We start from the raw sequence: 24,262 nt of genomic DNA on the forward strand, positions 1-24,262 counted from the left end.
CTTTTCATGTTGGTATCTAAACCAAATGCACCATTCAAGCTGGTGCAAGATAGTCATTGAACTCAGGGTCCTAATGTTTAGAACCGAGAGCACACAGATCAGAGGGCGTTGGTGGTATAGTGGTGAGCATAGCTGCCTTCCAAGCAGTTGACCCGGGTTCGATTCCCAGCCAACGCAGTACAAATACTAATATATTCTGCAAGCAGGATATATTTTAATGCAACATGTCACAAAATGGAAATATAATGAACAGATTAATCAGCCGTTATATAAAAAATAAACAAATATGTAGGCAAGCATCTCAATCGCCCCTTCTGCTATATTCATTGTCCTAATATATGATAAGTTTCATAAAGCAGAGTCACCACTCACATGTGCTGATAAAAAATATTTACAGTGGGCAGACAATGAAAGGGCTGAGGCCCGACCACACATTATAACTCCAGCATCTCTATGTTAAAAAGCATTTCCTAGGCAATATCTAGCCTCTGAAAACAATATGCAAGATCCATCGATAAATCTGGCAAAAGTCGCCAACATTTTGTGCATACTTGTGCCCTCACCTGAATGTAGCGCCACCTTGTAGACGTCGGAGGTAACTGCAGCTCAAAAAATGTTTCATCAGAGGGCAAGTTTAGAGGAATCCAAAAGGCAGATGTCCATGGAAAGATCCTCCGACTGCAGCAGGAAGGTTGGATGCTTCAAATTTACACAGTTTCCAGTCCAACGTCCTCTCATGTACCGAACGCTCCCAAACGCTCAAAAGCCTTACACCGGGCAAGCCCTCACCGGGTAGATCTCTGGCTCCCAGGTAAAGCCAAATCCTGAGCATGCTAGCACTAGGATCACAGAGAGAGAGACAGAGAGCGTCGGAGAGCTGCTGTCTTGATAAAGGCCTGAAACAGCTAGTGCCTAAGAGGGTCTGGACTTTCAGTTATGACTGATTGTGAGAGGGGAAGATGAAGATTTTCTGCACCCAGCATGCCTTGCGATATAATTAGGCAAATGAGGTGAGAGCCCGACCAATCCCACTTCACTCCTATGAATGCCTCCTCATCTGCATAAAGAGAACACTTTCACAAATGAGCAGAGTGGCGCAGCGGAAGCGTGCTGGGCCCATAACCCAGAGGTCGATGGATCGAAACCATCCTCTGCTAATTTTGCTTGATTTTCCTTCCAAGGACCAAGCTGTCATTTCCACACTGCCAGAAAGGAAAAGCGCAAGCTTGTGCCAGCTATGTGAAAAAAGACTTCTCAACTATCTATGTCTGTGTAATACAAGAGTGTTCGTGAAAGGATCAACCCTGTACTTTGAAAGCAAAGACACACAACTATAACCATAAATGACTGGTGGGAGCTTCACACAACTTTCTGGGCATGCTTTGAATTTCATTCTTCCCTTTTTTTCTGCTCTTATCTATCTCCTGGGCATTTCATGGAATGTTCTCTCTTTCTCTTCCCTGCTTTGCTTCCCATGCTGCCTATATATGCTGATTTCTACTATTTGTACTGTTGCTTTTCATTTCTTCTCTTCTGCACAACTTTGTCCTTGGTTTCAATCCCCAGTTCCTTACCCTCTGCAAAAAACGTTCTACTACTTCTCATGTTGGTATCTAAACCAAATGCACCATTGAAGCTGTTGCAAGATAGTCATTGATTTCGGCAACGTAATATTTAGAACCGAGAGCACACACATCGGAGGGCGTTGGTGGTATAGTGGTGAGCATAGCTGCTTCCCAAGCAGTTGACCCGGGTTCGATTCCCGGCCAACGCAGTGAAAATGCTAATATATTCTGCAAGCAGGATATATTTTAATGCAACATGTCACAAAATGGAAATTTCATGTACAGATTAATCAGCCATATATAAAAAAATAAACAAATACATAGGCAAACATCTCAATCGCACCTTCTGATACATTCATTGTCCTAATATATGATAAGTTTTATAAAGCAGAGTCACAACTCACATGTGCTGGTAATAAATATGTTACAGTGGGCAAACAATGGAAGGGGTGAGGCCCCACCAGACATTATAACTCCAACATCTCTATGTTAAAAAGCATTTCTAGGCAATATCTAGCCTCTGAAAAAAATATGCAAGATCCACCGATAAATCTGGCAAAAGTCCCTAACATTTTGTGCATACTTGTGCACTTACCAGAATGTAGAGCCACCTTGTAGCTGTCGAAGGTAATTGCTGCTCCCAAAATGTTTTATCAGAAGGCAAGTTGAGAGGAATCCTAGAGGCAGATGTCCATGGAAAGAGCCGCTCACTGCAGCAGGAATGTTGGATGCTTCAAATTCGCAGAGTTTCCTGTCCAACGTCCACAACGCTCCCAAACGCTCAAAAGCCTCACACCGGGCAAGCCCTCACCGGGTAGATCTCTGGCTCCCAGGTAAAGCCAAATCCTGAGCATGCTAGTGCTAGGATCACAGAGAGAGAGAGAGAGAGGGTTCAAGACCTGCTGTCTTGATAAAGGTCTGAAACGGCTAGTGCCTAAGAGTGTCTGACTTTCAGTTATGACTGATTGTGAGAGGGGAAGATGAAGTTTTTCTGCACCCAGCATGCCTTGCAATATACTTATGCAAATGAGGTGAGAGCCGGACCAATCCCACGCTACTCTGCTTAATGCTCCCTATCTGCATAAAAAGAACACTTTCACAACAGAGCAGAGTGGCGCAGCGGAAGCGTGCTGGGCCCATAACCCAGAGGTCGATGGATCGAAACCATCCTCTGCTTATTTTGCTTGATTTTCCTTCCAAGGACCAAGCTGTCTTTTCCACGCTGACAGCAAGGAAAAGCACAAGCTTGTGCCAGCTATGTGAGAAAAGACTTCTCAAATATCTGTGTCTGCTGAAATACAAGAGAGGGATCGTCAAAGGATCCACCCTGTACTTTGAAAGTAAAGACACACAATAATAAGCATAAATGACTGGTGGGACCTTCAAACACTTTTATGGGCAGGCTTTGAATTTCATTCTTCCCTTTTTGTTCTGCTCTTATCTATCTCCTGGGCAATTAATTGAATGTTCTGTATTTCTCTTCCCTGTTTTGCTTCCCATGCTGCCTCTATATATTCTTATCTATTATTTGTAATGCAGCTTTCCATTCTTCTCTTCTGCACAGCTTTGTCCTTGGTTTCAATCCCAGTTCCTTACCCTCTGCAAAAAACTTTCTATTGCTTTTCATGTTGGTATCTAAACCAAATGCACCATTCAAGCTGGTGCAAGATAGTCATTGAACTCAGGGTCCTAATGTTTAGAACCGAGAGCACACAGATCAGAGGGCGTTGGTGGTATAGTGGTGAGCATAGCTGCCTTCCAAGCAGTTGACCCGGGTTCGATTCCCGGCCAACGCAGTACAAATACTAATATATTCTGCAAGCAGGATATATTTTAATGCAACATGTCACAAAATGGAAATATAAGGAACAGATTAATCAGCCGTTATATAAAAAATAAACAAATATGTAGGCAAGCATCTCAATCGCCCCTTCTGCTATATTCATTGTCCTAATATATGATAAGTTTCATAAAGCAGAGTCACCACTCACATGTGCTGATAAAAAATATTTACAGTGGGCAGACAATGAAAGGGCTGAGGCCCGACCACACATTATAACTCCAGCATCTCTATGTTAAAAAGCATTTCCTAGGCAATATCTAGCCTCTGAAAACAATATGCAAGATCCATCGATAAATCTGGCAAAAGTCGCCAACATTTTGTGCATACTTGTGCCCTCACCTGAATGTAGCGCCACCTTGTAGACGTCGGAGGTAACTGCAGCTCAAAAAATGTTTCATCAGAGGGCAAGTTTAGAGGAATCCAAAAGGCAGATGTCCATGGAAAGATCCTCCGACTGCAGCAGGAAGGTTGGATGCTTCAAATTTACACAGTTTCCAGTCCAACGTCCTCTCATGTACCGAACGCTCCCAAACGCTCAAAAGCCTTACACCGGGCAAGCCCTCACCGGGTAGATCTCTGGCTCCCAGGTAAAGCCAAATCCTGAGCATGCTAGCACTAGGATCACAGAGAGAGAGACAGAGAGCGTCGGAGAGCTGCTGTCTTGATAAAGGCCTGAAACGGCTAGTGCCTAAGAGGGTCTGGACTTTCAGTTATGACTGATTGTGAGAGGGGAAGATGAAGATTTTCTGCACCCAGCATGCCTTGCGATATAATTAGGCAAATGAGGTGGGAGCCCGACCAATCCCACTTCACTCCTATGAATGCCTCCTCATCTGCATAAAGAGAACACTTTCACAAACGAGCAGAGTGGCGCAGCGGAAGCGTGCTGGGCCCATAACCCAGAGGTCGATGGATCGAAACCATCCTCTGCTAATTTTGCTTGATTTTCCTTCCAAGGATAAAGCTGTCATTTCCACACTGCCAGAAAGGAAAAGCGCAAGCTTGTGCCAGCTATGTGAAAAAAGACTTCTCAACTATCTATGTCTGTGTAATACAAGAGTGTTCGTGAAAGGATCAACCCTGTACTTTGAAAGCAAAGACACACAACTATAACCATAAATGACTGGTGGGAGCTTCACACAACTTTCTGGGCATGCTTTGAATTTCATTCTTCCCTTTTTTTCTGCTCTTATCTATCTCCTGGGCATTTCATGGAATGTTCTCTCTTTCTCTTCCCTGCTTTGCTTCCCATGCTGCCTATATATGCTGATTTCTACTATTTGTACTGTTGCTTTTCATTTCTTCTCTTCTGCACAACTTTGTCCTTGGTTTCAATCCCCAGTTCCTTACCCTCTGCAAAAAACGTTCTACTACTTCTCATGTTGGTATCTAAACCAAATGCACCATTGAAGCTGTTGCAAGATAGTCATTGATTTCGGCAACGTAATATTTAGAACCGAGAGCACACACATCGGAGGGCGTTGGTGGTATAGTGGTGAGCATAGCTGCTTCCCAAGCAGTTGACCCGGGTTCGATTCCCGGCCAACGCAGTGAAAATGCTAATATATTCTGCAAGCAGGATATATTTTAATGCAACATGTCACAAAATGGAAATTTCATGTACAGATTAATCAGCCATATATAAAAAATTAACAAATACATAGGCAAACATCTCAATCGCACCTTCTGATACATTCATTGTCCTAATATATGATAAGTTTTATAAAGCAGAGTCACAACTCACATGTGCTGGTAATGAATATGTTACAGTGGGCAAACAATGGAAGGGGTGAGGCCCCACCAGACATTATAACTCCAACATCTCTATGTTAAAAAGCATTTCTAGGCAATATCTAGCCTCTGAAAAAAATATGCAAGATCCACCGATAAATCTGGCAAAAGTCCCTAACATTTTGTGCATACTTGTGCACTTACCAGAATGTAGAGCCACCTTGTAGCTGTCGAAGGTAATTGCTGCTCCCAAAATGTTTTATCAGAAGGCAAGTTGAGAGGAATCCTAGAGGCAGATGTCCATGGAAAGAGCCGCTCACTGCAGCAGGAATGTTGGATGCTTCAAATTCGCAGAGTTTCCTGTCCAACGTCCACAACGCTCCCAAACGCTCAAAAGCCTCACACCGGGCAAGCCCTCACCGGGTAGATCTCTGGCTCCCAGGTAAAGCCAAATCCTGAGCATGCTAGTGCTAGGATCACAGAGAGAGAGAGAGAGAGAGAGGGTTCAAGACCTGCTGTCTTGATAAAGGTCTGAAACGGCTAGTGCCTAAGAGTGTCTGACTTTCAGTTATGACTGATTGTGAGAGGGGAAGATGAAGTTTTTCTGCACCCAGCATGCCTTGCAATATACTTATGCAAATGAGGTGAGAGCCGGACCAATCCCACGGTACTCTGCTTATTGCTCCCTATCTGCATAAAAAGAACACTTTCACAACAGAGCAGAGTGGCGCAGCGGAAGCGTGCTGGGCCCATAACCCAGAGGTCGATGGATCGAAACCATCCTCTGCTAATTTTGCTTGATTTTCCTTCCAAGGACCAAGCTGTCTTTTCCACGCTGACAGCAAGGAAAAGCACAAGCTTGTGCCAGCTATGTGAGAAAAGACTTCTCAAATATCTGTGTCTGCTGAAATACAAGAGAGGGATCGTCAAAGGATCCACCCTGTACTTTGAAAGTAAAGACACACAATAATAAGCATAAATGACTGGTGGGACCTTCAAACACTTTTATGGGCAGGCTTTGAATTTCATTCTTCCCTTTTTGTTCTGCTCTTATCTATCTCCTGGGCAATTAATTGAATGTTCTGTATTTCTCTTCCCTGTTTTGCTTCCCATGCTGCCTCTATATATTCTTATCTATTATTTGTAATGCAGCTTTCCATTCTTCTCTTCTGCGCAGCTTTGTCCTTGGTTTCAATCCCAGTTCCTTACCCTCTGCAAAAAACTTTCTATTGCTTTTCATGTTGGTATCTAAACCAAATGCACCATTCAAGCTGGTGCAAGATAGTCATTGAACTCAGGGTCCTAATGTTTAGAACCGAGAGCACACAGATCAGAGGGCGTTGGTGGTATAGTGGTGAGCATAGCTGCCTTCCAAGCAGTTGACCCGGGTTCGATTCCCGGCCAACGCAGTACAAATACTAATATATTCTGCAAGCAGGATATATTTTAATGCAACATGTCACAAAATGGAAATATAAGGAACAGATTAATCAGCCGTTATATAAAAAATAAACAAATATGTAGGCAAGCATCTCAATCGCCCCTTCTGCTATATTCATTGTCCTAATATATGATAAGTTTCATAAAGCAGAGTCACCACTCACATGTGCTGGTAAAAAATATTTACAGTGGGCAGACAATGAAAGGGCTGAGGCCCGACCACACATTATAACTCCAGCATCTCTATGTTAAAAAGCATTTCCTAGGCAATATCTAGCCTCTGAAAACAATATACAAGATCCATCGATAAATCTGGCAAAAGTCGCCAACATTTTGTGCATACTTGTGCCCTCACCTGAATGTAGCGCCACCTTGTAGACGTCGGAGGTAACTGCAGCTCAAAAAATGTTTCATCAGAGGGCAAGTTTAGAGGAATCCAAAAGGCAGATGTCCATGGAAAGATCCTCCGACTGCAGCAGGAAGGTTGGATGCTTCAAATTTACACAGTTTCCAGTCCAGCGTCCTCTCATGTACCGAACGCTCCCAAACGCTCAAAAGCCTTACACCGGGCAAGCCCTCACCGGGTAGATCTCTGGCTCCCAGGTAAAGCCAAATCCTGAGCATGCTAGCACTAGGATCACAGAGAGAGAGACAGAGAGCGTCGGAGAGCTGCTGTCTTGATAAAGGCCTGAAACGGCTAGTGCCTAAGAGGGTCTGGACTTTCAGTTATGACTGATTGTGAGAGGGGAAGATGAAGATTTTCTGCACCCAGCATGCCTTGCGATATAATTAGGCAAATGAGGTGAGAGCCCGACCAATCCCACTTCACTCCTATGAATGCCTCCTCATCTGCATAAAGAGAACACTTTCACAAATGAGCAGAGTGGCGCAGCGGAAGCGTGCTGGGCCCATAACCCAGAGGTCGATGGATCGAAACCATCCTCTGCTAATTTTGCTTGATTTTCCTTCCAAGGACCAAGCTGTCATTTCCACACTGCCAGAAAGGAAAAGCGCAAGCTTGTGCCAGCTATGTGAAAAAAGACTTCTCAACTATCTATGTCTGTGTAATACAAGAGTGTTCGTGAAAGGATCAACCCTGTACTTTGAAAGCAAAGACACACAACTATAACCATAAATGACTGGTGGGAGCTTCACACAACTTTCTGGGCATGCTTTGAATTTCATTCTTCCCTTTTTTTCTGCTCTTATCTATCTCCTGGGCATTTCATGGAATGTTCTCTCTTTCTCTTCCCTGCTTTGCTTCCCATGCTGCCTATATATGCTGATTTCTACTATTTGTACTGTTGCTTTTCATTTCTTCTCTTCTGCACAACTTTGTCCTTGGTTTCAATCCCCAGTTCCTTACCCTCTGCAAAAAACGTTCTACTACTTCTCATGTTGGTATCTAAACCAAATGCACCATTGAAGCTGTTGCAAGATAGTCATTGATTTCGGCAACGTAATATTTAGAACCGAGAGCACACACATCGGAGGGCGTTGGTGGTATAGTGGTGAGCATAGCTGCTTCCCAAGCAGTTGACCCGGGTTCGATTCCCGGCCAACGCAGTGAAAATGCTAATATATTCTGCAAGCAGGATATATTTTAATGCAACATGTCACAAAATGGAAATTTCATGTACAGATTAATCAGCCATATATAAAAAAATAAACAAATACATAGGCAAACATCTCAATCGCACCTTCTGATACATTCATTGTCCTAATATATGATAAGTTTTATAAAGCAGAGTCACAACTCACATGTGCTGGTAATAAATATGTTACAGTGGGCAAACAATGGAAGGGGTGAGGCCCCACCAGACATTATAACTCCAACATCTCTATGTTAAAAAGCATTTCTAGGCAATATCTAGCCTCTGAAAAAAATATGCAAGATCCACCGATAAATCTGGCAAAAGTCCCTAACATTTTGTGCATACTTGTGCACTTACCAGAATGTAGAGCCACCTTGTAGCTGTCGAAGGTAATTGCTGCTCCCAAAATGTTTTATCAGAAGGCAAGTTGAGAGGAATCCTAGAGGCAGATGTCCATGGAAAGAGCCGCTCACTGCAGCAGGAATGTTGGATGCTTCAAATTCGCAGAGTTTCCTGTCCAACGTCCACAACGCTCCCAAACGCTCAAAAGCCTCACACCGGGCAAGCCCTCACCGGGTAGATCTCTGGCTCCCAGGTAAAGCCAAATCCTGAGCATGCTAGTGCTAGGATCACAGAGAGAGAGAGAGAGAGGGTTCAAGACCTGCTGTCTTGATAAAGGTCTGAAACGGCTAGTGCCTAAGAGTGTCTGACTTTCAGTTATGACTGATTGTGAGAGGGGAAGATGAAGTTTTTCTGCACCCAGCATGCCTTGCAATATACTTATGCAAATGAGGTGAGAGCCGGACCAATCCCACGCTACTCTGCTTAATGCTCCCTATCTGCATAAAAAGAACACTTTCACAACAGAGCAGAGTGGCGCAGCGGAAGCGTGCTGGGCCCATAACCCAGAGGTCGATGGATCGAAACCATCCTCTGCTTATTTTGCTTGATTTTCCTTCCAAGGACCAAGCTGTCTTTTCCACGCTGACAGCAAGGAAAAGCACAAGCTTGTGCCAGCTATGTGAGAAAAGACTTCTCAAATATCTGTGTCTGCTGAAATACAAGAGAGGGATCGTCAAAGGATCCACCCTGTACTTTGAAAGTAAAGACACACAATAATAAGCATAAATGACTGGTGGGACCTTCAAACACTTTTATGGGCAGGCTTTGAATTTCATTCTTCCCTTTTTGTTCTGCTCTTATCTATCTCCTGGGCAATTAATTGAATGTTCTGTATTTCTCTTCCCTGTTTTGCTTCCCATGCTGCCTCTATATATTCTTATCTATTATTTGTAATGCAGCTTTCCATTCTTCTCTTCTGCACAGCTTTGTCCTTGGTTTCAATCCCAGTTCCTTACCCTCTGCAAAAAACTTTCTATTGCTTTTCATGTTGGTATCTAAACCAAATGCACCATTCAAGCTGGTGCAAGATAGTCATTGAACTCAGGGTCCTAATGTTTAGAACCGAGAGCACACAGATCAGAGGGCGTTGGTGGTATAGTGGTGAGCATAGCTGCCTTCCAAGCAGTTGACCCGGGTTCGATTCCCGGCCAACGCAGTACAAATACTAATATATTCTGCAAGCAGGATATATTTTAATGCAACATGTCACAAAATGGAAATATAAGGAACAGATTAATCAGCCGTTATATAAAAAATAAACAAATATGTAGGCAAGCATCTCAATCGCCCCTTCTGCTATATTCATTGTCCTAATATATGATAAGTTTCATAAAGCAGAGTCACCACTCACATGTGCTGATAAAAAATATTTACAGTGGGCAGACAATGAAAGGGCTGAGGCCCGACCACACATTATAACTCCAGCATCTCTATGTTAAAAAGCATTTCCTAGGCAATATCTAGCCTCTGAAAACAATATGCAAGATCCATCGATAAATCTGGCAAAAGTCGCCAACATTTTGTGCATACTTGTGCCCTCACCTGAATGTAGCGCCACCTTGTAGACGTCGGAGGTAACTGCAGCTCAAAAAATGTTTCATCAGAGGGCAAGTTTAGAGGAATCCAAAAGGCAGATGTCCATGGAAAGATCCTCCGACTGCAGCAGGAAGGTTGGATGCTTCAAATTTACACAGTTTCCAGTCCAACGTCCTCTCATGTACCGAACGCTCCCAAACGCTCAAAAGCCTTACACCGGGCAAGCCCTCACCGGGTAGATCTCTGGCTCCCAGGTAAAGCCAAATCCTGAGCATGCTAGCACTAGGATCACAGAGAGAGAGACAGAGAGCGTCGGAGAGCTGCTGTCTTGATAAAGGCCTGAAACGGCTAGTGCCTAAGAGGGTCTGGACTTTCAGTTATGACTGATTGTGAGAGGGGAAGATGAAGATTTTCTGCACCCAGCATGCCTTGCGATATAATTAGGCAAATGAGGTGGGAGCCCGACCAATCCCACTTCACTCCTATGAATGCCTCCTCATCTGCATAAAGAGAACACTTTCACAAACGAGCAGAGTGGCGCAGCGGAAGCGTGCTGGGCCCATAACCCAGAGGTCGATGGATCGAAACCATCCTCTGCTAATTTTGCTTGATTTTCCTTCCAAGGATAAAGCTGTCATTTCCACACTGCCAGAAAGGAAAAGCGCAAGCTTGTGCCAGCTATGTGAAAAAAGACTTCTCAACTATCTATGTCTGTGTAATACAAGAGTGTTCGTGAAAGGATCAACCCTGTACTTTGAAAGCAAAGACACACAACTATAACCATAAATGACTGGTGGGAGCTTCACACAACTTTCTGGGCATGCTTTGAATTTCATTCTTCCCTTTTTTTCTGCTCTTATCTATCTCCTGGGCATTTCATGGAATGTTCTCTCTTTCTCTTCCCTGCTTTGCTTCCCATGCTGCCTATATATGCTGATTTCTACTATTTGTACTGTTGCTTTTCATTTCTTCTCTTCTGCACAACTTTGTCCTTGGTTTCAATCCCCAGTTCCTTACCCTCTGCAAAAAACGTTCTACTACTTCTCATGTTGGTATCTAAACCAAATGCACCATTGAAGCTGTTGCAAGATAGTCATTGATTTCGGCAACGTAATATTTAGAACCGAGAGCACACACATCGGAGGGCGTTGGTGGTATAGTGGTGAGCATAGCTGCTTCCCAAGCAGTTGACCCGGGTTCGATTCCCGGCCAACGCAGTGAAAATGCTAATATATTCTGCAAGCAGGATATATTTTAATGCAACATGTCACAAAATGGAAATTTCATGTACAGATTAATCAGCCATATATAAAAAAATAAACAAATACATAGGCAAACATCTCAATCGCACCTTCTGATACATTCATTGTCCTAATATATGATAAGTTTTATAAAGCAGAGTCACAACTCACATGTGCTGGTAATGAATATGTTACAGTGGGCAAACAATGGAAGGGGTGAGGCCCCACCAGACATTATAACTCCAACATCTCTATGTTAAAAAGCATTTCTAGGCAATATCTAGCCTCTGAAAAAAATATGCAAGATCCACCGATAAATCTGGCAAAAGTCCCTAACATTTTGTGCATACTTGTGCACTTACCAGAATGTAGAGCCACCTTGTAGCTGTCGAAGGTAATTGCTGCTCCCAAAATGTTTTATCAGAAGGCAAGTTGAGAGGAATCCTAGAGGCAGATGTCCATGGAAAGAGCCGCTCACTGCAGCAGGAATGTTGGATGCTTCAAATTCGCAGAGTTTCCTGTCCAACGTCCACAACGCTCCCAAACGCTCAAAAGCCTCACACCGGGCAAGCCCTCACCGGGTAGATCTCTGGCTCCCAGGTAAAGCCAAATCCTGAGCATGCTAGTGCTAGGATCACAGAGAGAGAGAGAGAGAGAGGGTTCAAGACCTGCTGTCTTGATAAAGGTCTGAAACGGCTAGTGCCTAAGAGTGTCTGACTTTCAGTTATGACTGATTGTGAGAGGGGAAGATGAAGTTTTTCTGCACCCAGCATGCCTTGCAATATACTTATGCAAATGAGGTGAGAGCCGGACCAATCCCACGGTACTCTGCTTATTGCTCCCTATCTGCATAAAAAGAACACTTTCACAACAGAGCAGAGTGGCGCAGCGGAAGCGTGCTGGGCCCATAACCCAGAGGTCGATGGATCGAAACCATCCTCTGCTAATTTTGCTTGATTTTCCTTCCAAGGACCAAGCTGTCTTTTCCACGCTGACAGCAAGGAAAAGCACAAGCTTGTGCCAGCTATGTGAGAAAAGACTTCTCAAATATCTGTGTCTGCTGAAATACAAGAGAGGGATCGTCAAAGGATCCACCCTGTACTTTGAAAGTAAAGACACACAATAATAAGCATAAATGACTGGTGGGACCTTCAAACACTTTTATGGGCAGGCTTTGAATTTCATTCTTCCCTTTTTGTTCTGCTCTTATCTATCTCCTGGGCAATTAATTGAATGTTCTGTATTTCTCTTCCCTGTTTTGCTTCCCATGCTGCCTCTATATATTCTTATCTATTATTTGTAATGCAGCTTTCCATTCTTCTCTTCTGCACAGCTTTGTCCTTGGTTTCAATCCCAGTTCCTTACCCTCTGCAAAAAACTTTCTATTGCTTTTCATGTTGGTATCTAAACCAAATGCACCATTCAAGCTGGTGCAAGATAGTCATTGAACTCAGGGTCCTAATGTTTAGAACCGAGAGCACACAGATCAGAGGGCGTTGGTGGTATAGTGGTGAGCATAGCTGCCTTCCAAGCAGTTGACCCGGGTTCGATTCCCGGCCAACGCAGTACAAATACTAATATATTCTGCAAGCAGGATATATTTTAATGCAACATGTCACAAAATGGAAATATAAGGAACAGATTAATCAGCCGTTATATAAAAAATAAACAAATATGTAGGCAAGCATCTCAATCGCCCCTTCTGCTATATTCATTGTCCTAATATATGATAAGTTTCATAAAGCAGAGTCACCACTCACATGTGCTGGTAAAAAATATTTACAGTGGGCAGACAATGAAAGGGCTGAGGCCCGACCACACATTATAACTCCAGCATCTCTATGTTAAAAAGCATTTCCTAGGCAATATCTAGCCTCTGAAAACAATATACAAGATCCATCGATAAATCTGGCAAAAGTCGCCAACATTTTGTGCATACTTGTGCCCTCACCTGAATGTAGCGCCACCTTGTAGACGTCGGAGGTAACTGCAGCTCAAAAAATGTTTCATCAGAGGGCAAGTTTAGAGGAATCCAAAAGGCAGATGTCCATGGAAAGATCCTCCGACTGCAGCAGGAAGGTTGGATGCTTCAAATTTACACAGTTTCCAGTCCAGCGTCCTCTCATGTACCGAACGCTCCCAAACGCTCAAAAGCCTTACACCGGGCAAGCCCTCACCGGGTAGATCTCTGGCTCCCAGGTAAAGCCAAATCCTGAGCATGCTAGCACTAGGATCACAGAGAGAGAGACAGAGAGCGTCGGAGAGCTGCTGTCTTGATAAAGGCCTGAAACGGCTAGTGCCTAAGAGGGTCTGGACTTTCAGTTATGACTGATTGTGAGAGGGGAAGATGAAGATTTTCTGCACCCAGCATGCCTTGCGATATAATTAGGCAAATGAGGTGAGAGCCCGACCAATCCCACTTCACTCCTATGAATGCCTCCTCATCTGCATAAAGAGAACACTTTCACAAACGAGCAGAGTGGCGCAGCGGAAGCGTGCTGGGCCCATAACCCAGAGGTCGATGGATCGAAACCATCCTCTGCTAATTTTGCTTGATTTTCCTTCCAAGGACCAAGCTGTCATTTCCACACTGCCAGAAAGGAAAAGCGCAAGCTTGTGCCAGCTATGTGAAAAAAGACTTCTCAACTATCTATGTCTGTGTAATACAAGAGTGTTCGTGAAAGGATCAACCCTGTACTTTGAAAGCAAAGACACACAACTATAACCATAAATGACTGGTGGGAGCTTCACACAACTTTCTGGGCATGCTTTGAATTGCATTCTTCCCTTTTTTTCTGCTCTTATCTATCTCCTGGGCATTTCATGGAATGTTCTCTCTTTCTCTTCCCTGCTTTGCTTCCTATGCTGCCTATATATGCTGATTTCTACTATTTGTACTGTTGCTTTTCATTTCTTCTCTTCTGCACAACTTTGTCCTTGGTTTCAATCCCCAGTTCCTTACCCTCTGCAAAAAACGTTCTACTACTTCTCATGTTGGTATCTAAACCAAATGCACCATTGAAGCTGTTGCAAGATAGTCATTGATTTCGGCAACGTAATATTTAGAACCGAGAGCACACACATCAGAGGGCGTTGGTGGTATAGTGGTGAGCATAGCTGCTTCCCAAGCAGTTGACCCGGGTTCGATTCCCGGCCAACGCAGTGAAAATGCTTATATATTCTGCAAGCAGGATATATTTTAATGCAACATGTCACAAAATGGAAATTTCATGTACAGATTAATCAGCCATATATAAAAAATAAACAAATACATAGGCAAACATCTCAATCGCACCTTCTGATACATTCATTGTCCTAATATATGATAAGTTTTATAAAGCAGAGTCACAACTCACATGTGCTGGTAATAAATATGTTACAGTGGGCAAACAATGGAAGGGGTGAGGCCCCACCAGACATTATAACTCCAACATCTCTATGTTAAAAAGCATTTCTAGGCAATATCTAGCCTCTGAAAAAAATATGCAAGATCCACCGATAAATCTGGCAAAAGTCCCTAACATTTTGTGCATACTTGTGCACTTACCAGAATGTAGAGCCACCTTGTAGCTGTCGAAGGTAATTGCTGCTCCCAAAATGTTTTATCAGAAGGCAAGTTGAGAGGAATCCTAGAGGCAGATGTCCATGGAAAGAGCCGCTCACTGCAGCAGGAATGTTGGATGCTTCAAATTCGCAGAGTTTCCTGTCCAACGTCCACAACGCTCCCAAACGCTCAAAAGCCTCACACCGGGCAAGCCCTCACCGGGTAGATCTCTGGCTCCCAGGTAAAGCCAAATCCTGAGCATGCTAGTGCTAGGATCACAGAGAGAGAGAGAGAGAGAGAGAGAGAGAGAGAGAGGGTTCAAGACCTGCTGTCTTGATAAAGGTCTGAAACGGCTAGTGCCTAAGAGTGTCTGACTTTCAGTTATGACTGATTGTGAGAGGGGAAGATTAAGTTTTTCTGCACCCAGCATGCCTTGCAATATACTTATGCAAATGAGGTGAGAGCCGGACCAATCCCACGCTACTCTGCTTAATGCTCCCTATCTGCATAAAAAGAACACTTTCACAACAGAGCAGAGTGGCGCAGCGGAAGCGTGCTGGGCCCATAACCCAGAGGTCGATGGATCGAAACCATCCTCTGCTAATTTTGCTTGATTTTCCTTCCAAGGACCAAGCTGTCTTTTCCACGCTGACAGCAAGGAAAAGCACAAGCTTGTGCCAGCTATGTGAGAAAAGACTTCTCAAATATCTGTGTCTGCTGAAATACAAGAGAGGGATCGTCAAAGGATCCACCCTGTACTTTGAAAGTAAAGACACACAATAATAAGCATAAATGACTGGTGGGACCTTCAAACACTTTTATGGGCAGGCTTTGAATTTCATTCTTCCCTTTTTGTTCTGCTCTTATCTATCTCCTGGGCAATTAATTGAATGTTCTGCATTTCTCTTCCCTGTTTTGCTTCCCATGCTGCCTCTATATATTCTTATCTATTATTTGTAATGCAGCTTTCCATTCTTCTCTTCTGCACAGCTTTGTCCTTGGTTTCAATCCCAGTTCCTTACCCTCTGCAAAAAACTTTCTATTGCTTTTCATGTTGGTATCTAAACCAAATGCACCATTCAAGCTGGTGCAAGATAGTCATTGAACTCAGGGTCCTAATGTTTAGAACCGAGAGCACACAGATCAGAGGGCGTTGGTGGTATAGTGGTGAGCATAGCTGCCTTCCAAGCAGTTGACCCGGGTTCGATTCCCAGCCAACGCAGTACAAATACTAATATATTCTGCAAGCAGGATATATTTTAATGCAACATGTCACAAAATGGAAATATAATGAACAGATTAATCAGCCGTTATATAAAAAATAAACAAATATGTAGGCAAGCATCTCAATCGCCCCTTCTGCTATATTCATTGTCCTAATATATGATAAGTTTCATAAAGCAGAGTCACCACTCACATGTGCTGATAAAAAATATTTACAGTGGGCAGACAATGAAAGGGCTGAGGCCCGACCACACATTATAACTCCAGCATCTCTATGTTAAAAAGCATTTCCTAGGCAATATCTAGCCTCTGAAAACAATATGCAAGATCCATCGATAAATCTGGCAAAAGTCGCCAACATTTTGTGCATACTTGTGCCCTCACCTGAATGTAGCGCCACCTTGTAGACGTCGGAGGTAACTGCAGCTCAAAAAATGTTTCATCAGAGGGCAAGTTTAGAGGAATCCAAAAGGCAGATGTCCATGGAAAGATCCTCCGACTGCAGCAGGAAGGTTGGATGCTTCAAATTTACACAGTTTCCAGTCCAACGTCCTCTCATGTACCGAACGCTCCCAAACGCTCAAAAGCCTTACACCGGGCAAGCCCTCACCGGGTAGATCTCTGGCTCCCAGGTAAAGCCAAATCCTGAGCATGCTAGCACTAGGATCACAGAGAGAGAGACAGAGAGCGTCGGAGAGCTGCTGTCTTGATAAAGGCCTGAAACGGCTAGTGCCTAAGAGGGTCTGGACTTTCAGTTATGACTGATTGTGAGAGGGGAAGATGAAGATTTTCTGCACCCAGCATGCCTTGCGATATAATTAGGCAAATGAGGTGAGAGCCCGACCAATCCCACTTCACTCCTATGAATGCCTCCTCATCTGCATAAAGAGAACACTTTCACAAACGAGCAGAGTGGCGCAGCGGAAGCGTGCTGGGCCCATAACCCAGAGGTCGATGGATCGAAACCATCCTCTGCTAATTTTGCTTGATTTTCCTTCCAAGGACCAAGCTGTCATTTCCACACTGCCAGAAAGGAAAAGCGCAAGCTTGTGCCAGCTATGTGAAAAAAGACTTCTCAACTATCTATGTCTGTGTAATACAAGAGTGTTCGTGAAAGGATCAACCCTGTACTTTGAAAGCAAAGACACACAACTATAACCATAAATGACTGGTGGGAGCTTCACACAACTTTCTGGGCATGCTTTGAATTTCATTCTTCCCTTTTTTTCTGCTCTTATCTATCTTCTGGGCATTTCATGGAATGTTCTCTCTTTCTCTTCCCTGCTTTGCTTCCCATGCTGCCTATATATGCTGATTTCTACTATTTGTACTGTTGCTTTTCATTTCTTCTCTTCTGCACAACTTTGTCCTTGGTTTCAATCCCCAGTTCCTTACCCTCTGCAAAAAACGTTCTACTACTTCTCATGTTGGTATCTAAACCAAATGCACCATTGAAGCTGTTGCAAGATAGTCATTGATTTCGGCAACGTAATATTTAGAACCGAGAGCACACACATCAGAGGGCGTTGGTGGTATAGTGGTGAGCATAGCTGCTTCCCAAGCAGTTGACCCGGGTTCGATTCCCGGCCAACGCAGTGAAAATGCTTATATATTCTGCAAGCAGGATATATTTTAATGCAACATGTCACAAAATGGAAATTTCATGTACAGATTAATCAGCCATATATAAAAAAATAAACAAATACATAGGCAAACATCTCAATCGCACCTTCTGATACATTCATTGTCCTAATATATGATAAGTTTTATAAAGCAGAGTCACAACTCACATGTGCTGGTAATAAATATGTTACAGTGGGCAAACAATGGAAGGGGTGAGGCCCCACCAGACATTATAACTCCAACATCTCTATGTTAAAAAGCATTTCTAGGCAATATCTAGCCTCTGAAAAAAATATGCAAGATCCACCGATAAATCTGGCAAAAGTCCCTAACATTTTGTGCATACTTGTGCACTTACCAGAATGTAGAGCCACCTTGTAGCTGTCGAAGGTAATTGCTGCTCCCAAAATGTTTTATCAGAAGGCAAGTTGAGAGGAATCCTAGAGGCAGATGTCCATGGAAAGAGCCGCTCACTGCAGCAGGAATGTTGGATGCTTCAAATTCGCAGAGTTTCCTGTCCAACGTCCACTCACGTCCCGAACGCTCCCAAACGCTCAAAAGCCTCAGCCCTCACCGGGTAGATCTCTGGCTCCCAGGTAAAGCCAAATCCTGAGCATGCTAGTGCTAGGATCACAGAGAGAGAGAGAGAGAGAGAGAGAGGGTTCAAGACCTGCTGTCTTGATAAAGGTCTGAAACGGCTAGTGCCTAAGAGTGTCTGACTTTCAGTTATGACTGATTGTGGAAGGGGAAGATGAAGTTTTTCTGCACCCAGCATGCCTTGCAATATACTTATGCAAATGAGGTGAGAGCCGGACCAATCCCACGCTACTCTGCTTAATGCTCCCTATCTGCATAAAAAGAACACTTTCACAACAGAGCAGAGTGGCGCAGCGGAAGCGTGCTGGGCCCATAACCCAGAGGTCGATGGATCGAAACCATCCTCTGCTAATTTTGCTTGATTTTCCTTCCAAGGACCAAGCTGTCTTTTCCACGCTGACAGCAAGGAAAAGCACAAGCTTGTGCCAGCTATGTGAGAAAAGACTTCTCAAATATCTGTGTCTGCTGAAATACAAGAGAGGGATCGTCAAAGGTTCCACCCTGTACTTTGAAAGTAAAGACACACAATAATAAGCATAAATGACTGGTGGGACCTTCAAACACTTTAATGGGCAGGCTTTGAATTTCATTCTTCCCTTTTTGTTCTGCTCTTATCTATCTCCTTGGCAATTAATTGAATGTTCTGCATTTCTCTTCCCTGTTTTGCTTCCCATGCTGCCTCTATATATTCTTATCTATTATTTGTAATGCAGCTTTCCATTCTTCTCTTCTGCACAGCTTTGTCCTTGGTTTCAATCCCAGTTCCTTACCCTCTGCAAAAAACTGTCTATTGCTTTTCATGTTGGTATCTAAACCAAATGCACAATTCAAGCTGGTGCAATATAGTCATTGAACTCAGGGTCCTAATGTTTAGAACCGAGAGCACACAGATCAGAGGGCGTTGGTGGTATAGTGGTGAGCATAGCTGCCTTCCAAGCAGTTGACCCGGGTTCGATTCCCGGCCAACGCAGTACAAATACTAATATATTCTGCAAGAAGGATATATTTTAATGCAACATGTCACAAAATGGAAATATAATGAACAGATTAATCAGCCGTTATATAAAAAATAAACAAATATGTAGGCAAGCATCTCAATCGCCCCTTCTGCTATATTCATTGTCCTAATATATGATAAGTTTCATAAAGCAGAGTCACCACTCACATGTGCTGATAAAAAATATTTACAGTGGGCAGACAATGAAAGGGCTGAGGCCCGACCACACATTATAACTCCAGCATCTCTATGTTAAAAAGCATTTCCTAGGCAATATCTAGCCTCTGAAAACAATATGCAAGATCCATCGATAAATCTGGCAAAAGTCGCCAACATTTTGTGCATACTTGTGCCCTCACCTGAATGTAGCGCCACCTTGTAGACGTCGGAGGTAACTGCAGCTCAAAAAATGTTTCATCAGAGGGCAAGTTTAGAGGAATCCAAAAGGCAGATGTCCATGGAAAGATCCTCCGACTGCAGCAGGAAGGTTGGATGCTTCAAATTTACACAGTTTCCAGTCCAACGTCCTCTCATGTACCGAACGCTCCCAAACGCTCAAAAGCCTTACACCGGGCAAGCCCTCACCGGGTAGATCTCTGGCTCCCAGGTAAAGCCAAATCCTGAGCATGCTAGCACTAGGATCACAGAGAGAGAGACAGAGAGCGTCGGAGAGCTGCTGTCTTGATAAAGGCCTGAAACGGCTAGTGCCTAAGAGGGTCTGGACTTTCAGTTATGACTGATTGTGAGAGGGGAAGATGAAGATTTTCTGCACCCAGCATGCCTTGCGATATAATTCGGCAAATGAGGTGAGAGCCCGACCAATCCCACTTCACTCCTATGAATGCCTCCTCATCTGCATAAAGAGAACACTTTCACAAACGAGCAGAGTGGCGCAGCGGAAGCGTGCTGGGCCCATAACCCAGAGGTCGATGGATCGAAACCATCCTCTGCTAATTTTGCTTGATTTTCCTTCCAAGGACCAAGCTGTCATTTCCACACTGCCAGAAAGGAAAAGCGCAAGCTTGTGCCAGCTATGTGAAAAAAGACTTCTCAACTATCTATGTCTGTGTAATACAAGAGTGTTCGTGAAAGGATCAACCCTGTACTTTGAAAGCAAAGACACACAACTATAACCATAAATGACTGGTGGGAGCTTCACACAACTTTCTGGGCATGCTTTGAATTTCATTCTTCCCTTTTTTTCTGCTCTTATCTATCTCCTGGGCATTTCATGGAATGTTCTCTCTTTCTCTTCCCTGCTTTGCTTCCCATGCTGCCTATATATGCTGATTTCTACTATTTGTACTGTTGCTTTTCATTTCTTCTCTTCTGCACAACTTTGTCCTTGGTTTCAATCCCCAGTTCCTTACCCTCTGCAAAAAACGTTCTACTACTTCTCATGTTGGTATCTAAACCAAATGCACCATTGAAGCTGTTGCAAGATAGTCATTGATTTCGGCAACGTAATATTTAGAACCGAGAGCACACACATCGGAGGGCGTTGGTGGTATAGTGGTGAGCATAGCTGCTTCCCAAGCAGTTGACCGGGGTTCGATTCCCGGCCAACGCAGTGAAAATGCTTATATATTCTGCAAGCAGGATATATTTTAATGCAACATGTCACAAAATGGAAATTTCATGTACAGATTAATCAGCCATATATAAAAAAATAAACAAATACATAGGCAAACATCTCAATCGCACCTTCTGATACATTCATTGTCCTAATATATGATAAGTTTTATAAAGCAGAGTCACAACTCACATGTGCTGGTAATAAATATGTTACAGTGGGCAAACAATGGAAGGGGTGAGGCCCCACCAGACATTATAACTCCAACATCTCTATGTTAAAAAGCATTTCTAGGCAATATCTAGCCTCTGAAAAAAATATGCAAGATCCACCGATAAATCTGGCAAAAGTCCCTAACATTTTGTGCATACTTGTGCACTTACCAGAATGTAGAGCCACCTTGTAGCTGTCGAAGGTAATTGCTGCTCCCAAAATGTTTTATCAGAAGGCAAGTTGAGAGGAATCCTAGAGGCAGATGTCCATGGAAAGAGCCGCTCACTGCAGCAGGAATGTTGGATGCTTCAAATTCGCAGAGTTTCCTGTCCAACGTCCACAACGCTCCCAAACGCTCAAAAGCCTCACACCGGGCAAGCCCTCACCGGGTAGATCTCTGGCTCCCAGGTAAAGCCAAATCCTGAGCATGCTAGTGCTAGGATCACAGAGAGAGAGAGAGAGAGAGAGAGAGGGTTCAAGACCTGCTGTCTTGATAAAGGTCTGAAACGGCTAGTGCCTAAGAGTGTCTGACTTTCAGTTATGACTGATTGTGAGAGGGGAAGATTAAGTTTTTCTGCACCCAGCATGCCTTGCAATATACTTATGCAAATGAGGTGAGAGCCGGACCAATCCCACGCTACTCTGCTTAATGCTCCCTATCTGCATAAAAAGAACACTTTCACAACAGAGCAGAGTGGCGCAGCGGAAGCGTGCTGGGCCCATAACCCAGAGGTCGATGGATCGAAACCATCCTCTGCTAATTTTGCTTGATTTTCCTTCCAAGGACCAAGCTGTCTTTTCCACGCTGACAGCAAGGAAAAGCACAAGCTTGTGCCAGCTATGTGAGAAAAGACTTCTCAAATATCTGTGTCTGCTGAAATACAAGAGAGGGATCGTCAAAGGATCCACCCTGTACTTTGAAAGTAAAGACACACAATAATAAGCATAAATGACTGGTGGGACCTTCAAACACTTTTATGGGCAGGCTTTGAATTTCATTCTTCCCTTTTTGTTCTGCTCTTATCTATCTCCTGGGCAATTAATTGAATGTTCTGCATTTCTCTTCCCTGTTTTGCTTCCCATGCTGCCTCTATATATTCTTATCTATTATTTGTAATGCAGCTTTCCATTCTTCTCTTCTGCACAGCTTTGTCCTTGGTTTCAATCCCAGTTCCTTACCCTCTGCAAAAAACTTTCTATTGCTTTTCATGTTGGTATCTAAACCAAATGCACCATTCAAGCTGGTGCAAGATAGTCATTGAACTCAGGGTCCTAATGTTTAGAACCGAGAGCACACAGATCAGAGGGCGTTGGTGGTATAGTGGTGAGCATAGCTGCCTTCCAAGCAGTTGACCCGGGTTCGATTCCCAGCCAACGCAGTACAAATACTAATATATTCTGCAAGCAGGATATATTTTAATGCAACATGTCACAAAATGGAAATATAATGAACAGATTAATCAGCCGTTATATAAAAAATAAACAAATATGTAGGCAAGCATCTCAATCGCCCCTTCTGCTATATTCATTGTCCTAATATATGATAAGTTTCATAAAGCAGAGTCACCACTCACATGTGCTGATAAAAAATATTTACAGTGGGCAGACAATGAAAGGGCTGAGGCCCGACCACACATTATAACTCCAGCATCTCTATGTTAAAAAGCATTTCCTAGGCAATATCTAGCCTCTGAAAACAATATGCAAGATCCATCGATAAATCTGGCAAAAGTCGCCAACATTTTGTGCATACTTGTGCCCTCACCTGAATGTAGCGCCACCTTGTAGACGTCGGAGGTAACTGCAGCTCAAAAAATGTTTCATCAGAGGGCAAGTTTAGAGGAATCCAAAAGGCAGATGTCCATGGAAAGATCCTCCGACTGCAGCAGGAAGGTTGGATGCTTCAAATTTACACAGTTTCCAGTCCAACGTCCTCTCATGTACCGAACGCTCCCAAACGCTCAAAAGCCTTACACCGGGCAAGCCCTCACCGGGTAGATCTCTGGCTCCCAGGTAAAGCCAAATCCTGAGCATGCTAGCACTAGGATCACAGAGAGAGAGACAGAGAGCGTCGGAGAGCTGCTGTCTTGATAAAGGCCTGAAACGGCTAGTGCCTAAGAGGGTCTGGACTTTCAGTTATGACTGATTGTGAGAGGGGAAGATGAAGATTTTCTGCACCCAGCATGCCTTGCGATATAATTAGGCAAATGAGGTGAGAGCCCGACCAATCCCACTTCACTCCTATGAATGCCTCCTCATCTGCATAAAGAGAACACTTTCACAAACGAGCAGAGTGGCGCAGCGGAAGCGTGCTGGGCCCATAACCCAGAGGTCGATGGATCGAAACCATCCTCTGCTAATTTTGCTTGATTTTCCTTCCAAGGACCAAGCTGTCATTTCCACACTGCCAGAAAGGAAAAGCGCAAGCTTGTGCCAGCTATGTGAAAAAAGACTTCTCAACTATCTATGTCTGTGTAATACAAGAGTGTTCGTGAAAGGATCAACCCTGTACTTTGAAAGCAAAGACACACAACTATAACCATAAATGACTGGTGGGAGCTTCACACAACTTTCTGGGCATGCTTTGAATTTCATTCTTCCCTTTTTTTCTGCTCTTATCTATCTTCTGGGCATTTCATGGAATGTTCTCTCTTTCTCTTCCCTGCTTTTCTTCCCATGCTGCCTATATATGCTGATTTCTACTATTTGTACTGTTGCTTTTCATTTCTTCTCTTCTGCACAACTTTGTCCTTGGTTTCAATCCCCAGTTCCTTACCCTCTGCAAAAAACGTTCTACTACTTCTCATGTTGGTATCTAAACCAAATGCACCATTGAAGCTGTTGCAAGATAGTCATTGATTTCGGCAACGTAATATTTAGAACCGAGAGCACACACATCAGAGGGCGTTGGTGGTATAGTGGTGAGCATAGCTGCTTCCCAAGCAGTTGACCCGGGTTCGATTCCCGGCCAACGCAGTGAAAATGCTTATATATTCTGCAAGCAGGATATATTTTAATGCAACATGTCACAAAATGGAAATTTCATGTACAGATTAATCAGCCATATATAAAAAAATAAACAAATACATAGGCAAACATCTCAATCGCACCTTCTGATACATTCATTGTCCTAATATA

The 24,262-nt window shown here is 43.6% G+C and overlaps 12 non-coding genes across 12 annotated transcripts; all 12 read left to right on the forward strand.

The window, feature by feature from the left end:
• Positions 1–1,702: 1,702 nt before the first annotated feature.
• TRNAG-CCC (transfer RNA glycine (anticodon CCC)) lies at positions 1,703–1,774 on the forward strand. Its single transcript has one exon. It is a non-coding gene; the product is annotated as a tRNA-Gly (tRNA).
• A 1,515-nt stretch (positions 1,775–3,289) lies between these two features.
• Positions 3,290–3,361, forward strand: TRNAG-UCC (transfer RNA glycine (anticodon UCC)). The gene has a single exon. It is a non-coding gene; the product is annotated as a tRNA-Gly (tRNA).
• Positions 3,362–4,886: 1,525 nt separating this feature from the next.
• TRNAG-CCC (transfer RNA glycine (anticodon CCC)) lies at positions 4,887–4,958 on the forward strand. Its single transcript has one exon. It is a non-coding gene; the product is annotated as a tRNA-Gly (tRNA).
• A 1,518-nt stretch (positions 4,959–6,476) lies between these two features.
• TRNAG-UCC (transfer RNA glycine (anticodon UCC)) lies at positions 6,477–6,548 on the forward strand. Its single transcript has one exon. It is a non-coding gene; the product is annotated as a tRNA-Gly (tRNA).
• Positions 6,549–8,073: 1,525 nt separating this feature from the next.
• TRNAG-CCC (transfer RNA glycine (anticodon CCC)) lies at positions 8,074–8,145 on the forward strand. The gene has a single exon. It is a non-coding gene; the product is annotated as a tRNA-Gly (tRNA).
• Positions 8,146–9,660: 1,515 nt separating this feature from the next.
• TRNAG-UCC (transfer RNA glycine (anticodon UCC)) lies at positions 9,661–9,732 on the forward strand. The gene has a single exon. It is a non-coding gene; the product is annotated as a tRNA-Gly (tRNA).
• A 1,525-nt stretch (positions 9,733–11,257) lies between these two features.
• Positions 11,258–11,329, forward strand: TRNAG-CCC (transfer RNA glycine (anticodon CCC)). The gene has a single exon. It is a non-coding gene; the product is annotated as a tRNA-Gly (tRNA).
• A 1,517-nt stretch (positions 11,330–12,846) lies between these two features.
• On the forward strand, positions 12,847–12,918 carry TRNAG-UCC (transfer RNA glycine (anticodon UCC)). Its single transcript has one exon. It is a non-coding gene; the product is annotated as a tRNA-Gly (tRNA).
• A 1,525-nt stretch (positions 12,919–14,443) lies between these two features.
• On the forward strand, positions 14,444–14,515 carry TRNAG-CCC (transfer RNA glycine (anticodon CCC)). The gene has a single exon. It is a non-coding gene; the product is annotated as a tRNA-Gly (tRNA).
• A 3,129-nt stretch (positions 14,516–17,644) lies between these two features.
• TRNAG-CCC (transfer RNA glycine (anticodon CCC)) lies at positions 17,645–17,716 on the forward strand. Its single transcript has one exon. It is a non-coding gene; the product is annotated as a tRNA-Gly (tRNA).
• A 1,523-nt stretch (positions 17,717–19,239) lies between these two features.
• On the forward strand, positions 19,240–19,311 carry TRNAG-UCC (transfer RNA glycine (anticodon UCC)). The gene has a single exon. It is a non-coding gene; the product is annotated as a tRNA-Gly (tRNA).
• Positions 19,312–24,028: 4,717 nt separating this feature from the next.
• Positions 24,029–24,100, forward strand: TRNAG-CCC (transfer RNA glycine (anticodon CCC)). Its single transcript has one exon. It is a non-coding gene; the product is annotated as a tRNA-Gly (tRNA).
• Positions 24,101–24,262: the final 162 nt, after the last annotated feature.

This window comes from Lissotriton vulgaris, chromosome 2_1 (genome assembly GCF_964263255.1).
Source record: "Lissotriton vulgaris chromosome 2_1, aLisVul1.2, whole genome shotgun sequence".
In the NCBI taxonomy this organism is placed as follows: domain Eukaryota; kingdom Metazoa; phylum Chordata; class Amphibia; order Caudata; family Salamandridae; genus Lissotriton; species Lissotriton vulgaris.